This window comes from Odocoileus virginianus, chromosome 9 (genome assembly GCF_023699985.2).
Source record: "Odocoileus virginianus isolate 20LAN1187 ecotype Illinois chromosome 9, Ovbor_1.2, whole genome shotgun sequence".
In the NCBI taxonomy this organism is placed as follows: domain Eukaryota; kingdom Metazoa; phylum Chordata; class Mammalia; order Artiodactyla; family Cervidae; genus Odocoileus; species Odocoileus virginianus.
In genome coordinates, this window is record NC_069682.1 from 69,136,613 (window position 1) to 69,153,485 (window position 16,873).

General features: G+C 42.1%; 1 pseudogene; it reads left to right on the forward strand.

Moving 5' to 3' along the window:
- The first annotated feature begins 233 nt into the window (after window positions 1–233).
- Window positions 234–14,206, forward strand: LOC110149142 (trophoblast Kunitz domain protein 1-like; annotated as a pseudogene).
- Window positions 14,207–16,873: the final 2,667 nt, after the last annotated feature.

The window sequence follows — 16,873 nt, forward strand, 5'->3', positions numbered from 1 at the left end:
CCTATCTGGATTTCTTCTGGTAAATTAGGCATTTTTAATGCAGGGACGTTTCTTGATCTCAAAAGGTAGAATTATGTGTTTAGTATAAAAAAAAAAACACTATGAAATCCTACCTGACTCTATCAAATCAGGGACCTCATAACCGAGATCCTATTCCTTGTACCTACTGTAGTGTCATAACAAGTTGCAAATTTGATCCCTGTCTCCATTCATGCCCTAGGACCCCTGAAACACTTGGAATTTTCTGTATATTCAAAATCATGAGATGAGTGAAGGATGGGACCTGAGATAGTGTCTGGATGGGACTGGACTCCAGAACACATCATCAGGTAATTAGAAGGTTTAAGCTGTTAACCCCCATTCCCTCTGGGAATAGAAGAGGGGACTGATACTGAGTTTAATCATCAGTGGCCAAAGATTCAATCAGCTTTCCTACCTCCAACCCTCAATTAAAATACATGAACATTTGGTTCAGAGAGCTTCAGAAGAGGTGATCCCATCAAGAGATTGAGAGTGGGGAGAACCCTAAGAGGGCCTGGAGACTGAGCATCTCCAACTCTCCATTTATCCTACACTTCTCCTCCATTTGGCTTTCCCTGAGTTTTATGCTTTATAGTAATGTGGGGCAGTAAGTAAAGGGCTTTTCTGAGTTCTGTGAGGGTTTCTAATAAATAATTAAATATGGCAGATGGGTCATGGAACCTCTGAATTTATAGCCAGTTGGTCACACATGTAAGTGATGGCAGGACTTTTATCAACACTTGAAAGTATGGCAGTCCTCAGGGACCAAGCCCTCCCTTGTGAGATCTGGGTCACCTCTGTGGATTTAGTGTCAGAAGTGAATTGACTCCTAGATGCCCAGTGGGTTAGGGAGAACTGGGTACTGTTGGTGGAGACCCTGCATGTTTGGAATCAGGGACAAATCTCAAACTGATTCTTTCCTACCATTTGTGTCTACTATGAGGGTCAGGGCTCTGTAACTATATTATGTGGGGCAGAGCACTCAGAACCCCTTCCCAGTTCTCTGCATTGTCAGAATAATAGGCAGAATAAGGTATTGATTAAATGGGTTGTGACTTATCCTGATCCTAACACTCAAATACTTTGTGTCCTGGGGCAAGTCATCTGCAATTTCCTCACCTGAACATGGGGACCCAGTTACAAGAGTTTTTTGGAAAGGATCACCATTCATGAGTACAAAGAGTTTACACATTTGTGGTCAATGGTGTCCATTTTCCACCAGAATGTTTTACTCCAAAAGACTTGTATACCTACATTTCTTCACCCCTCTAGAAAACCTTATATGTCAAATCATGATCATTTCTGTTATGAAATTCATCAGAACACTGAGTGGCAAATGAGCTTCTGCTCTGCAGAGGCAAGTTCTGGGAGAGCAGGAAATTTCTCTTTCTTTTTTTTTTTTCCATTTATTTTTATTAGTTTGAGGCTAATTACCTTACAATATTGGAGTGGTTTTTGTCATACATTGACATGAATTAGCCATGGATTTACATGTGTTCCCCATCCCTATCCCCCCTCCCACCTCCCTCTCCACCCGATCCCTCTGGGTCTTCCCAGTGCACCAGGTCCGAGCACCTGTCTCATGCATCCAACCTGGGCTGGTGATCTGTTTCACCCTAGATAATATACATGTTTCGATGCTGTTCTCTTGAAACATCCCACCCTCGCCTTCTCCCACAGAGTCCAAAAGTTTGTTCTACACATCTGTGTTTCTTTTTCTGTTTTGCATATAGGGTTATCATTACCATCTTTCTAAATTCCATATATATGTGTTAGTATATTGTTAGTATATTGTAATGGTCTTTATCTTTCTGGCTTACTTCACTCTGTATAATGGGCTCCAGTTTCATCCATCTCATTAGAACTGATTCAAATGAATTCTTTTTAATGGCTGAGTAATATTCCATGGTGTATATGTACCACAGCTTCCTTATCCATTCGTCTGCTGATGGGCATCTAGGTTGCTTCCATGTCCTGGCTATTATAAACAGTGCTGCGATGAACACTGGGGTGCACATGTCTCTTTCAGATCTGGTTTCCTCGGTGTGTATGCCCAGAAGTGGGATTGCTGGGTCATATGGCAGTTCTATTTCCAGCTTTTTAAGAAATCTCCACACTGTTCTCCATAGTGGCTGTTCTAGTTTGCATTCCCACCAACAGTGTAAGAGGGTTCCCTTTTCTCCACACCCTCTCCAGCATTTATTGCTTGTAGACTTTTGGATAGCAGCCATCCTGACTGGCTTGTAATGGTACCTCATTGTGGTTTTGATTTGCATTTCTCTGATAATGAGTGATGTTGAGCATCTTTTCATGTGTTTGTTAGCCATCTGTATGTCTTCCTTGGAGAAATGTCTGTTTAGATCTTTGGCCCATTTTTTGATTGGGTCATTTATTTTTCTGGAATTGAGCTAGAGGAGTTGCTTGTATATTTTTGAGATTAATCCTTTGTCTGTTGCTTCATTTGCTATTATTTTCTCCCAATCTGAGGTCTGTCTTTTCACCTTGCTTATAGTTTCCTTTGTTGTGCAAAAGCTTTTCAGTTTCATTAGGTCCCATTTGTTTATTTTTGCTTTTGTTTCTAATAATCTGGGATGTGGGTCATAGAAGATCCTGCTGTGATTTATGTCGGAGAGTGTTTTGCCTATGTTCTCCTCTAGGAGTTTTATAGTTTCTGGTCTTACATTTAGATCTTTAATCCATTTTGAGTTTATTTTTGTGTATGGTGTTAGAAAGTGTTCTAGTTTCATTCTTTTACAAGTGGTTGACCAGTTTTCCCAGCACCACTTGTTAAAGAGGTTGTCTTTTTTCCATTGTATATCCTTGCCTCCTTTGTCGAAGATAAGGTGTCCATAGGTTCGTGGATTTATCTCTGGGCTTTCTATTCTGTTCCATTGATCTATATTTCTGTCTTTGTGCCAGTACCATACTGTCTTGATGACTGTGGCTTTGTAGTAGAATCTGAAGTCAGGCAGGTTGATTCCTCCAGTTCCATTCTTCTTTCTCAAGATTACTTTGGCTAGTCGAGGTTTTTTTGTGTTTCCATACAAATTGTGAAATTATTTGTTCTAGTTCTGTGAAAAATACCGTTGGTAGTTTGATAGGGATTGCATTGAATCTATAGATTGCTTTGGGTAGTATAGCCATTTTGACAATATTGATTCTTCCAATCCATGAACACGGTATATTTCTCCATCTGTTTGTGTCCTCTTTGATTTCTTTCATCAGTGTTTTATAGTTTTCTATGTATAGGTCTTTTGTTTCTTTAGGTAGATATACTCCTAAGTATTTTATTCTTTCTGTTGCAATGGTAAATGGTATTGTTTCCTTAATTTCTCTTTCTGTTTTCTCATTGTTGGTGTATAGGAATGCAAGAGATTTCTGTGTGTTAATTTTATATCCTGCGACTTTACTATATTCGTTGATTAGCTCTAGTAATTTTCTGGTAGAGTCTTTAGGGTTTTCTATGTAGAGGATCATGTCATCTGCAAACAGAGAGAGTTTCACTTCTTCTTTTCCTATCTGGATTCCTTTTACTTCTTTTTCTGCCCTGATTGCTGTGGCCAACACTTCCAAAGCTATGTTGAATAGTAGTGGTGAGAGTGGGCACCCTTGTCTTGTTCCTGATTTCAGGGGAAATGCTTTCAACTTTTCACCATTGAGGGTAATGCTTGCTGTGGGTTTGTCATATATAGCTTTTGTTATGTTGAGGTATGTTCCTTCTATTCCTGCTTTCTGGAGAGTTTTAATCATAAATGGGTGTTGAATTTTGTCAAAGGCTTTTTCTGCATCTATTGAGATAATCATATGGTGTTTATCTTTCAATTTGTTAATGTGGTGTATTACATTGATTGATTTGTGGATATTAAAGAATCCTTGCATTCCTGGGATAAAGCCCACTTGGTCATGGTGTATAATTTTTTAATATGTTGTTGGATTCTGTTTGCTAGAATTTTGTTAAGGATTTTTGCATCTATGTTCATCAGTGATATTGGCCTGTAGTTTTTTTTTGTGTGTGTGTGTGGCATCTTTGTCTGGTTTTGGAATTAGGGTGATGGTGGCCTCATAGAATGAGTAGGAAATTTCTGATATAAGTCACAGTGTCAATATTGCCTCAATATTCCATTATTCCAGCGCCCATGATGTAACTAAAGTGAGCACACTTGTGGCTCTTCTTCCATGTGTTTCTCTAGTACAGCATAATGCCTTCCCACTTTTTCTTTTAATTGCTTATTTTGCATTGGAGTACAGTCAATTAACAATATTGTGACAGTTTCAGGAGGTCAGCAAAGGGACTCAGCCATACATATACATGTATCCATTCTCCCCAAAGCTCTCCTCCCATCCAAGATGCCACACAGCACTGAGAGGCTTTGCATGTGCTCTACAATAGGTCTTGTTGGTTATCCGACTTCACACTTTATTTTGTAATGGTGAAAAGTTTCTATCACACACATCCAGAAAATAGTATTATAAACCCACAGACCATTGTCCAGCTCTAATCATTATCAACATGTGGAGAATATTCCTAATACGCATCCTCCATTTTTGTTCTTTTGGAGCTAGTCAGTGGCATTATGCCAATTACTCTATAGATATTCAGCAACAATATGTAATTATTTGCAGCATTATCCTGTCTCTGTGATGCCTAACAACATTGGTAATGCCCTGGACAAGAGGATATCAAAGGGCCTTTCCACATTCACACCCCTGCACCCCTACCATCTCTATTGCAAACAAATTGGTTTCATTTGTTCACTTTATAGACCAAAGAGTGATGACCATCCTCTATTGGACCAAGATCCTCTCACCTTTACAGCCCTGTGGCCTGACTTCTGCCTGCAGTCTCCACACACAGATCCCTGCAAGGTTAAAATAACCAGATACATCTATAACACCAAGTCTGGGATCTTCGAGTCCTTTGTATCTGGCAGCTTCAAAGCAAAGAAGAACAATGTCAGGATGTGGGGGAGGACCATCCTGACCCACAGTGGTGCTATCAGGGCCTGGCCTAAGACAGGAGGCAGCACCACAGAGGGGTAGAGGATGGGCTGCAGCCCATGGGGTCTCAGAGAGTTGGACATGACTGAGCGACTAAACACCAGCACCACCCCTCACACGTGCGCAGTACTTTACAGCTTGCAATGCAGCAGACTGCATATACGCAGACTTTAAAGTCAGATCTCTGGGTCCAATCCTCTCTCTACAAGTTATGAGCTAAGGAAATTACTTTATTTCTTGTTATCTCAGGTACTTGCTAGGTAATGTGAGGACATATCAACAGTTTCTCCCCTTTTCTTTAAAGATTTTTGAGGATTGAATGAATTATATGTGTCAGGTGCTTAGGATAATACGGGCCACAATGAAGAATTTAAGTTTTACCTGGAGTAATTACTCATTATTGTTATTACTAACGCTGCAAAGGACATTGACTTCTCAGAAGGAATATATGCCTGTTGCATCCATCGATTCCACAGCAACCACATGATGTGGGCAGCACTGATCTCACGTGATACCTGAAGACACAGGATTCTAGGAGATTTAAATCCTCAGGGACAAAGTTAGGAAAATGCAGAGGTGGCCCCCACACTGAGGTTATGTGACCCCAAAACCACTGAGGGAGAGAACAGGAGTAAGGGGGTGACTCCAGGTGATCATCCAAGGTCCCCTGAGGTCCATTTAGGCAGGCAGCTCTCCTGTTTGTGAAACTATGTGAGGAGCAGCTATTGGTTATGCTGTGAAGACACCTTCAGCTCACCGATTCCCTTCTGCCCCCTCCCCCTATTGCTTTTCCAATGCATAAACAGGCTTATACGCCAGAGCTAAATCACCTTCTCCAGCTAAGTTCCTGCCCGGACCCAATGCCTGGTGAAGGGCAAATGTCCATCCAGTGGAGAAGCTGGGGCAGTGGTTGTAGGAAGGTGACCTGTGTCACACCTGTCATTTGAGGTAGGTGAGGGGGGTCAGAGCATTGAGGCCCAGATGTGATGACACCTGCATGAGGCTGAAAAGGAGGACCTGGGCTAACATATTACTTCTCACTCATATGTCTTGTGATTTGCTCTCATCCGCCCACTGACCATATACTGTGTGCCATGCACTACTGTAGGTGCTGGGAAGCTCCCTGAGGGATCATATTGGACAAAACTGCATCTGTCTGATCACAATCTGTATTTACATGAGACCATAGCCATAGTCAGATCTGAGAACTGCTGTTACTGGACATTTGGCCCTGCAGACAGAGCAAGAGGGATGCCTTGGAGGGAGATTTCGCAATAAACAAGACTGACCCAGCTCCTCCCGTTTCCCACTCCCCTCATCATTGCCTGACCCCACCCCTCAGCCAGGATATTAAAAGCTCAGTCCCTCCCCAGCATCCTCAGGAGCCCTCCTGCAAGGCCACAAAGATGAGCCAGCTCCGCCTCTCCACAGCCCTTCTCTTCCTCCTGGTTATCCTGGTGGACAGCACCCCGGTGTATGAACACCATACCCAGGACCAAGGTAGGTCCGGACTCACCTCTCCTCTACAGGTTCTGGGGAAATGATGGAAGTCCATGGAAGGGGGAGGGCAGGTGTGAGGTGGGTGCTTCCAACCCTCTCTGGATTTCTCCTGTCACATTGGCCAGGATTTTTGTTTGTCTGGTTGGTTTTGGCAGCACTGACCCTCCTCCCTCTGTGAGAATATTCTCTAGTTACAGGGTTCCTTTCTCATTGTGGTGTGTGGGCTTCTCATTGTGGTGGTTTCTCTTGTTGCAGATCAGGGTCTCTAGGCATCTGGGCTCAGTAGTTGCAGTTCACCTGCTTAGTTACCCCAAGGCATGTGGAATCTTCCCAAATCAGGAATCAAACTCATGTCCCCTGAACTGGCAGACCAATTCTTATCTCCTGGACCACCGGGGAAGTCTGAATTTGCAAACTTTTATCTCCACTGACATCACGATTCTCATGAGGATGTATATTAAAATTTTATATTAAATATGCATATATACCACCCAAGTCTACTAGATCAGGGACCCCATTTCTAAGACTCTCTATTCCTTGTCCCTGCCTTGTCCCTGAACCTCACTGTAGTGTAGTAATAAAAAGCTGCATATTTTATCCTTCTCTTGGTTAATGGTCCAGGTCTCCTAAAACTCTTGGAATTTACTGACTTTATAGGCAGAGTAAAAAATGTGACTCAAGGTAACCTCAAGATGCAGCTGATCTCCAAGAAAACTCAAATATCCATTTTGAGGTTACAGTTTTCACCACCTCTCATGCTAGCACCTCTGAGCACAGGGGAGGGAACCAAGAGTGACATCAATCACCAATGGCAGATGATCCAACCATTATGCCTGTTGAGTGAACCCTAGAAAGAAATACATAAATACTGGCCTCAGAGGGCTTGTGGATTGGTGAATACAGGTAGATGACATGAGGGTGCTCTGCTCACTAGGGCACAGGTGCTGGGCACATCGCCTTCCCTCTTTGTCATATACATTTCCTCCATTCTACTTGCTTGAGTTATATTTTGTATATTAATTTGGGGATAGTTAGCAAGGCACTTTCCAAAATTTAGCAGGCAGTTCTATGGCACTGTTGAATTTGAAAGTGAGGTCATGGATACCCCGATTTTACCTATTTGATCACAAGCATGAGTTACTCTGAACCTCTTGGCTGGCATCTGAACTGAGGATGGTCTTGAGCCCTCAACCTGCAGAATCTGTAACTCCACAGATTTCAAATCAGAAGTAACTGATTTGCTGGACACCCAGTGGGTGTTTGGGAAACTGGTTGCTGTAGGTAAAGATACCACATATTCGTTGTCAGAGAAAAACCCAGATTCACTGTGATTTGGGGATTCAGGTGATGTTCCGAAAGCAGGAGTAATGAAAGTAGGACATTGCACCCAGAAACTGTTCTCAGTTATCTGTATTTTCAAAATTCTTGGTAGAATCAGGTAGCGTATCAAATGGGTTGCAACATGATAGCATCTTGTTCTGGCCCTTCCACCCACATGCCATGTGGGTAAGTCATCTGCAATTTTCTCATTTGAAGAGGGGGTACATGTTGTATGGGGTTTTGAACAGATTACCAGTTATGAATATAAAGAGTTGATTCACATTTCATGGTGAATTTTGTGCATTTTCCACCAAGACGTGTTCATCTGGTGGAATCTCTACTTACTTGGTGGAATCTCTACCTACTTGCTCTGGGCAAGAAAGATATTTAGGTTCAAATAATGATTATTCCTCTATTACGAAAAACCACCAGAAGGCCTGATGAATAAGCAGAGCCCCGCAGGGAAAACAAGAAACACAGCCCCATGTGCCTTTGCCCCTGGGACCAAGGCTGATACAATATTAGTAAAGTCTCCAGGACCTTTCCTTTGTCCTCTTTTGACTATTATTTTATTATACATATTTGTCCTATCCCTTGTTCACTTCTATTATTTTATTATGCATATTTGATCCTTATCCTGGTGCATGGACCAGGCCTCCTGAAACTCCTGGAATTTACTGTCTTCCATAGGTCTGGAGACAAGCCATAGAAGGAGACTTGAGAAGCGTTCACTAATAGATTTGGTTTCAATTTTCATCGATGCTGTGGCTGCAGGTTTGAACTTTTTGAACCTCTGGGGAGAGGAGAGGGCACTGAGATTGAGAGCAGTCACCACTGGCCAATGATTCAGTCACTATATCTGTTTAGTGAAACCTCAATACAAATCCATGAATATGGGCATTCAGAGAGATTTTCAGGTGGCAACACACGGTGGTGATTTGAGGGCCCTGTGTTCTCTAGGGCGTGGAGACTCCCCACACCTACACTTCCACTTTGCCTTGCACATCTCACTCATTTTGCTGTGCCTAGATTTATCCTTTATAATAATGTGAGATCTGTATTTGAGTGGTCTTCCTGAATTTGGTCATCAGATTTACTGAGTTATTGAACATGGAGTGGGGTAATGAAACTTCTGTGTTTTAGATACTTTATCAAATCACTACCACTTCGCTGTCATCTGGAGTGAGGAAAGCTTTGAACCCTCAACGTGCAGAATCTGTGCTAAATCCTTCTGTTCATATCAGAAGTAAACTGACTTGTTGTACACTTAGTGGGTGTTTGGGGTATTGGATTTCTTTCTGGAGATACCACATATTTGGTGTCAGGGTAACCCAGACTCACTCTCCCTGCGCTTTGGGAGTTTGTAAGAGTTTTGGGAAGGGGAGTAATGAAAATAGCACATTGCACCCAGAAACTCTCACAAATTATTGATATTTTCAGAGTTCCTGGCAGAATAGCGTAGTATATCAAATGAGTTGAGACAGGAAAATTTGTTGTCCCAACCCTGCCACCCATATGCTGTGTGTTCTGGGACAAGTCATCTACAGTTTCCTCATCTGAATAGCAGGTATGTGCTAGATGGATTCTTTGACCATATTACCACACGTAAATATAAAGAGTTTATTTGCATGCCATGGTCAATTTGGTCATTTTCCACCACAATATGTACATTTGAAAAAATTCCTCAACCTACTTCCCTGGGACCAGAAAGTATATTTATGTGTCAAATAATGATTATCCCTCTATTATAAAAATTAATCAGAAAGACCTGGGACCCCTGAGCAGAGTAACTGCAGGGAGAGCATGAAACACAGCCCTTGCATAACTGGTTCATGAGACCAAGGTTGATACAATATTAGCAAAATCTCCAGGCCTTTTCCCTTGTCCACTTTTGACTATCATTTTATATCCATGTTTGATCCTTTCCTGGTTCATGATCCAAGACTCCTGAAAATGTTGCAATTTTTGTCTTTTATAGTTGCCGAGCTTTTTAAAGGAATGGGATTTGATGAAATAAAAGGATTGGCTCAAACAATGAGTAAAGGTTTGAACTTTCTTTACTTGTGGGGATAAGGGAGGGCACTGAGATTGAGATTGGTCACCACTGGCCAATGATTTAATAAATATGTCTATTTAGTGAAACCTAAATAAAAATTCCTTCAATATACCCATGGAGGACTCATGTCAATGTATGGCAAAACCAATACAATACTGTAAAGTAATTAGCCTCCAATTAAAATAAATAAATTTATATTAAAAAATAAATAAAATAAAAATATATAACATAAACAAAAAACAAAACAAAAATCCATCAATATAGTCTCAGAGAGCTTATGAGGTAGAAACCAGTGGTGGTGATGTGAGGGTGCTGTGCTCACCAGGCTGTGCAGGCTCTGCCCACCTCCACTCCTCCTTTGCCCTAAACATCTCCTCATTTCATGGTTCCTGAGTTTTATCCCGTACATTAACCTTAGAACAGTAAGAGTCTTCCTGAGCTCGTTCGCCTGTTCTATTGTTATTGAGCATTGAGGTGAGGTCATGGAAACTCCCACTTTTAGTCACTTGGTCAAGAGCATGAGTGACTCGAGAACATATGGCTGACATCTGAAGTCAGGACAATATTGATGCCTCAACCTGTGGCATCAGCACTAACTCCACAGATACGGTATCAAAAGTCAGCTGACTGCGGTTCACCCATTGGGTATTGGGAATCAGATGGTGTTTGTGGAGAAATCATGTATTTCTTGTCAGGAAAAAAACAGACTCACCCTCCCCTGTGATTTGATGGCTCACATGAGGCTTGGGGAGAGGTGAGTAGTGAAAGTAGGAACTACTCCCAGAAACTCTTACCAGTTATCTGTTATTTTCAAGTTGCTAGCAAATCAGTAGCCTATCAAATGGGTTGTGACCTGACAGTGTCTTGTCCTGATGAGTCCACCCACATGCTTGTGTGCTGGGGCAAGTCATTTGCAGTTTCCTCATATGAACAGGGAAAACATGTTACATGAGTTCTTTGAACAGATGACGAGTCATGAATACAAAGTTTATTCACTTTTGATGGCCAGATTTTTCCATTTTCCACCACAATATGTTGATCTGAAAAGCATTTCTCTACCTACTTGCTTTGGACAAACAAAAATATTCACTTATCAAGCAATGATATTCCTCTATTATTAAAAACTAATTAAAAGATGTGGAACCACAGAGGAAAGCAACTTCAGGGAGAGCAAGAAACAGCCCTTGTGTAGTGGGCTGTGGGACCAAAGCTGGTACAATATTACAAAAGTCTCCAGGCCCTTTCCCTTGTCCTTTTTTGACTGTTATTTTCTTATCCATGTTGATCCTTTCCCTGTTTCATGGACCAGGCCTCCTGGAAACTCTTGTAATTTATTCTTTCATAGGTCAGATGATGATTTCTGGAAGGCAACTGGAGAACCATACAGTAGACATGTTCCCAACACAAATGCTCAAAGAAAAGAATAAAGGTTTGTAGTTTCTGCACCTCTGGGGAGAGGAAAGGTCACTGACAGTGACAGCAATCACCAATGGCTAATGATCCAACCACTATGCCTGTTTAGTGAAATCTAGAAAGAAATACATAAATGCTGGGGTCAGGAAGCTTGTGGGTTGGTGAATACTGGAAGATAATGGAAGGGTGTCCTGCTCACTAGGGGACAGAGGCTGGGCACACCACCACCCTCACTTATCCTACACATCTCCTCCACTTTACTGCCTTGAATTTTATTTTGTATATCAATCTGGGAAGAGTAAGCAAGGTTTTCCTAAGTTTAGCTGCAGATTCTATTTAGTTGTTGAATTTGAAGGTGGGACATGGATTCCCTGATTTTAGCCATTTAGTCACAAGCATGAGTGACTCGGGACCTCATGGCTAGCATCTGAACTGAGGACAATCTTGAGCCCGTAACCTGCAGAATCTGCAGTAACTCCACGAATTTCAAATCAGAAGTAAACGGACTAGCTGGACACCCAATGGGTGTTTGGGAAATTGGTTTGTGTTTGTAGGGACGGTATGTATTTGTTGTCTGGGAAAAACCCAGACTCATTCTCCCTTGTGATTCAGGGGCTCAGAGATGCTCTAAAAAGGGGGAGCAATGACAGTAGGACATTGCATCCAGAAACTGTTCTCAGTTATCTATTTTTCCAGATTTCCTGGCAGAATCAGGGAGTGTATCAGATGAGTTGTAATTCGAGAGTATCTTGTCCTGGCCCTGCCACTCACATGCCATGTCCTGGGCAAGACATCTGCAATTTTCTCATCTGAACAGGGGATGCATGTTACATGGGTTTTTGAAGAGATTACCAGTCATGAATATAAAGATTTGAATCACATTTCATGGTGAATTTTGGGCATTTTCCACCAAGAAGTTTAATCTGGAAACAATTACTCTCCCTACTTGTTCTGAGTAAGAAAGTATATTTAGGTGCCATATAATGATTATTAATACTTCCCAGGTGGTGTTAGTGGTAAAGAACACGCCTGCCAATGTGGGAGACCTGGGTTCAATCCCTGGGTCAGGAAGATCCCCTGGAGAAGGGCACGGAAACCCACTCCAGCATTCTTGCTTGGAGAATCCCATGGATAGGGGAACCTGGTAGGCTACAGTCCATGGGGTCGCAAACAAAGAGTCGGAAACAACTGAGCGAATTCACTTTCACTTTTCACTTTTCTGGGCTCATGAGGGTCTTCCAAACTCATCAACTTCACATGCCAAAAGACAATTTATTGTTCTCATCACATCACAAATACTAAGATTTTTAGGAACAGTGTCAGGAAAAAGATGAAAAAATAAATACGTACATTTCTTCTTACAATCACAGTATCAATAGTATCAACATTCTATTTATAGAATCCCTGTGAGGTAACCAAAGTAAACACAAAGGTATATTTTCTTCATGCTTTTTTCTATTATAGCACAATTCCTTCAAAATTTTTATTAATGATTAATTTTATTAATGATTTTCTTAAAATTTTATTAATAACCATACACATAAGTGCAGAGAATATTAGTAGTATTATAAAACTCAGGCATCCAGACCCAGTAATTATTGACATGTAAGGAATACCTGTGACCTGTTTATGTTGTAGAGTTGTGGGGTTTCTTTTTGAGCATTTCTGTATTTATTGGGGTGAGAGTTAGTTGCAGACCCCAGGTTCAGTAGTTATGGCATACCAACTTAGTGCCTACAGTATTTGGGGTTTAGTTTTCTGACAATGGATTGAACCCAGAATTCCTTTCTTGGAAGGCAGATTCTTAACCACTGGACCACCAGGAAAGCCTTATAGAAGTTTTAAGGTTAATCAAAGGCATTATCCCAATTTTGATTGGTACTTCATGAGAAAGTATACATTTGTACATGAATACTGTATCCAGGAGACGGTGAAGGACAGGGAAGCCTGGCTGCAGTCCATGGGGTTGCAAAGAGTCCAACACGACTGAGCCAATGAACAACTACAACTGTATCACGTCATGCTTAGCAACAGTCATAATTATGTTCCAGAAAGAGGTTTTCAAATGGGCTCTTCAATTTGACCATCCCCCACAACCCTAACATTCTCTATTCCAAACAAACTGGTGGTTTTACTTGTTGACCTCTTAAAGAGCTGTGATAACCATCCTCATAACTGATGATTCCCCTCTCATTCCAGCAGATTCTAAGCCTGCCTTCTGCCTAGAGCCTAAATTAACAGGTCACAGCAAGGCCTTGAGGCCCAGGTACTTCTACAATGCTGAGACCGGTCACTGTGAGCCGTTTACATATGGCGGCCTCGGAGGGAACAAAAACAACTTTGTAACAGAAGAGGAGTGCATGAAGACCTGCGGTCAAGAGGCAGGGTCCCTGTGGTAAGACAGGGGGCAGGGCACTGGAGGAGGGGAAGGGCTGGGGAAAGAGGTAGAGCTCAGGGGGCCACACACCATTCACTCTGCATGGTGTCTTTCCTCCTTGCTGCTGCCAGGAAAAGAGGCTGCAGTGTCCTGTGAAACCACACACTGAGCAAGTTCTCCAGGGAGAGAATGGCAGAAGGTCAACCCCAGATGCCTCTTTGTGGTCATCTCAGCCTGATCACATGCTCCCCTTTCTCATTTGGGAACACTGATTCAGCCACCCTTCAGGGCAGGTCTGTAGTGCTCCAGGGCACCCTACCTAAGCTTGGAAAATTCACTTCCATCTTGTTTGTGATTCGGGTCATAGGATCATAGCTCCATATTTTTTGGAAAGTATAGGATCTGTCAAGATGACAGGCTTCCATGACTGGACCTACAATGTTGGCACTCAGCAAGTTCTTTTTTTCTCTTTTTTTTTTTTTTGCAGAGAACATGCAAAAAGTGGTCCCCAGGAACCCTGAAGTCTGAGGAGGACTCCTGCAGGGCTGGGCTTTGGCTGCTTCTGAAACTGTTCAGTCTCCTTGCAGTTCTCTCCTCTACCCTCATCAGCCAGACCTGTCCATTTCCTTTCCTCCATGGGTCTACATGTCTTCATTCTGTCTCATCCAGTTGGCTGTCAGCACCATGAGAACATGTCTTCCCTTTATCCCTAGCACTTAGCACAGTTCCTGGCTAAGGAGACAGTTCATAATTATTTGAGGAAGGAAGGAAGGGATGCAGAAACACATTCCCCATGACCAGAGTAACTACAGAGCCAGCGGTTTTGTGACAGGATTTTTGTTTTAAACCCCCTCCTCACAGCATCCTCACCTTCAACCCCCTCCCCACCATCACTGCCCTCCTTGTACGTGGCCAACGTGGAATTTCCAGCCTCCAATTTTCAGCATCAATCATGAAAGAAGAGTTTGGGATAAAGAAGCTCCTTGACCCCACAATGCTGCTGCATTTTCTTTTCTGTGGCTTCACCCACTGTGGCTTATATTTCAATAAATGCATATTGAAAATTAAACTGACTGGAGTTTGCAACTACAAACCTTAACCAATAGAGTCCATGGAAATGGTGGTCCTTCTCACTGTTCTGCAGAGTAGTGGGAACCTCCTGTTTCCCAGTCCACAGACTGTGCACTATTGGGTATAGGAAGCAAATCCATTATAGCATCATCGACCTCTCAGTAGGCCCCCCAAGCTACACAAAACCTGGGAAACAAACACCTCTACATGACAGCTTTTATTCCTTTCTTCTAAGTTCAGCCAAATTTGGGGGCAAGTTGTCCTACTGGGCTCTCAGAAGAAGAATGGGCCTTAGGCTCTATTGTCCACTTTTCTAAGGAATCCGATACCCTGAGGTGACTTGTGAAGAGGAGGCTTCTTAGTTCAGTTAAAGAAAAGCAAGTACCCTTTAGTGCCCCAGGCTCTGCGTTAGCCTGCATTTTGCCTGCATTATTCTATTAACCATCCTAAGAGTCCTTCAAGAGAGGAAATGGAGGCATAGCAATGCCACATAGCTGCTGCATTCATTTCCTAACATGGCAGCTTCCTATGCTCAAGTAGAGGCACGTTGATGATGTTTTCCTTCTCTGTGTCAGAGAAGATGTAGGACTGAGGCACTTTGGGAAAACAGAGTGTCTGTTTCATGACAGATGAGTAAAGTGAGCCATGGAGACCACAGTAGGCACAGTATCGCAATAAACAAGAACACAGATGGTGCTGATGCTATTATTCCCACGTAGTCTTGGGCAAATTTCTCAGCATCTCTGAGCTCTCTTTTCTTTAGTTATAAATGAGGATATAAGGACAACAATCTTACTTGCTAATATCTCTAGCCAGAGACCAGTAGAAACACCCCATTCCTAGTTTAACGCCCATTCCTAGTTGAACTCCGTTGGGTTTATTACTCACAGCAACAAGGAACAGGAATCATCTTGGAACAATATGCTGTCTCATTAAGACAATGTTAGGAAGAACCTACAGGATGTGGGCTATGTTAGGTGATTTGGGGGAGGGTTTCAGGAATTCGGCTTTGCTCTGGATGCTGGAAATGCTCTCAAAACTGTGTCGCAGGAATAGAACAGACAATCAAAAATGGCTCGGCAAGGTAGTCTTTACTTCTACAGAAAGGCACGCTACAGAGGAAAGTCTGGGAGCTAGCACACAGAGCCGGAAGTCCCTTCAGTTTTTATTCCTAAAACACAGGTTCCCTCCTCCGACTCCTCATAGGCTGAGAGTCACAGAGTTACAGTCTTTCTCGATGTTGCCTAAATTTTTGATTGGACGACTTATAGTAACTATTTCCCCCACCCTTTTAGTTCTTTGCTGTGCATGTCCAGGACAAAGCCTGCAAAATTAGCCCACCAGAATGTTCTTGTGAGGAAGGAAAATCAGGAAGTGAAAAGAACAAAGGATTGCCAACTAGCCACCATTTTAGGCTATATACCTTTCTGTTCAACTAGTCTAAGAATGAATCGCTTCTTTATTTCTTATAAATTCTCCTTTGATAGGAAAAATCATATCTTTTTTACATGGATGAAGGCTGTGAAGAAGTGGGACAGATCTCTAAATGGGTATCTAGATTTTAACTCTATAACGGGAGACTAGATAGAGGTGAGAGCTGTACTTGATCAAGAAGTAGCAATCATTCAAGATAGGAAGGTGCTTGGTCATACTGGTGCGTTGTGCAATTTAGCTCTTTTTGTCAGTGCTCAAACATGGTAATCGAAAGTCCTATTTTAGTCTAGATCTTTCACAAGCGCAGAATGGCCTCATCTGGTATTGAAATTTTGTAAAATATTTATGTTGAGCAGAAGAACATAGGACCATTGTGGTACCAGCTCAGGTCTTGACACTCAGAGGTTGCTTTTCTCTTTCTCTAGCAATCTCATAATGTCTGATGAGAATAAAAAAGTTGTATGTGTTAAATGCTTTGTCCACATCCTGGCAGAATAACCATTTAATGACTGTCAGAGCTGATAGAAGTAATAGTAATACTATAAACACATGATAATTTTTATTAATAGCTATTAGTTTACAGCAGCATCATGAAATGACTTGGTATTAATGACAGATTAGCTTCCGTAACTCACTATGTTGTTGTGTGATCTTGGGCAAGTCACTTCACCTCTCTGAGTCAC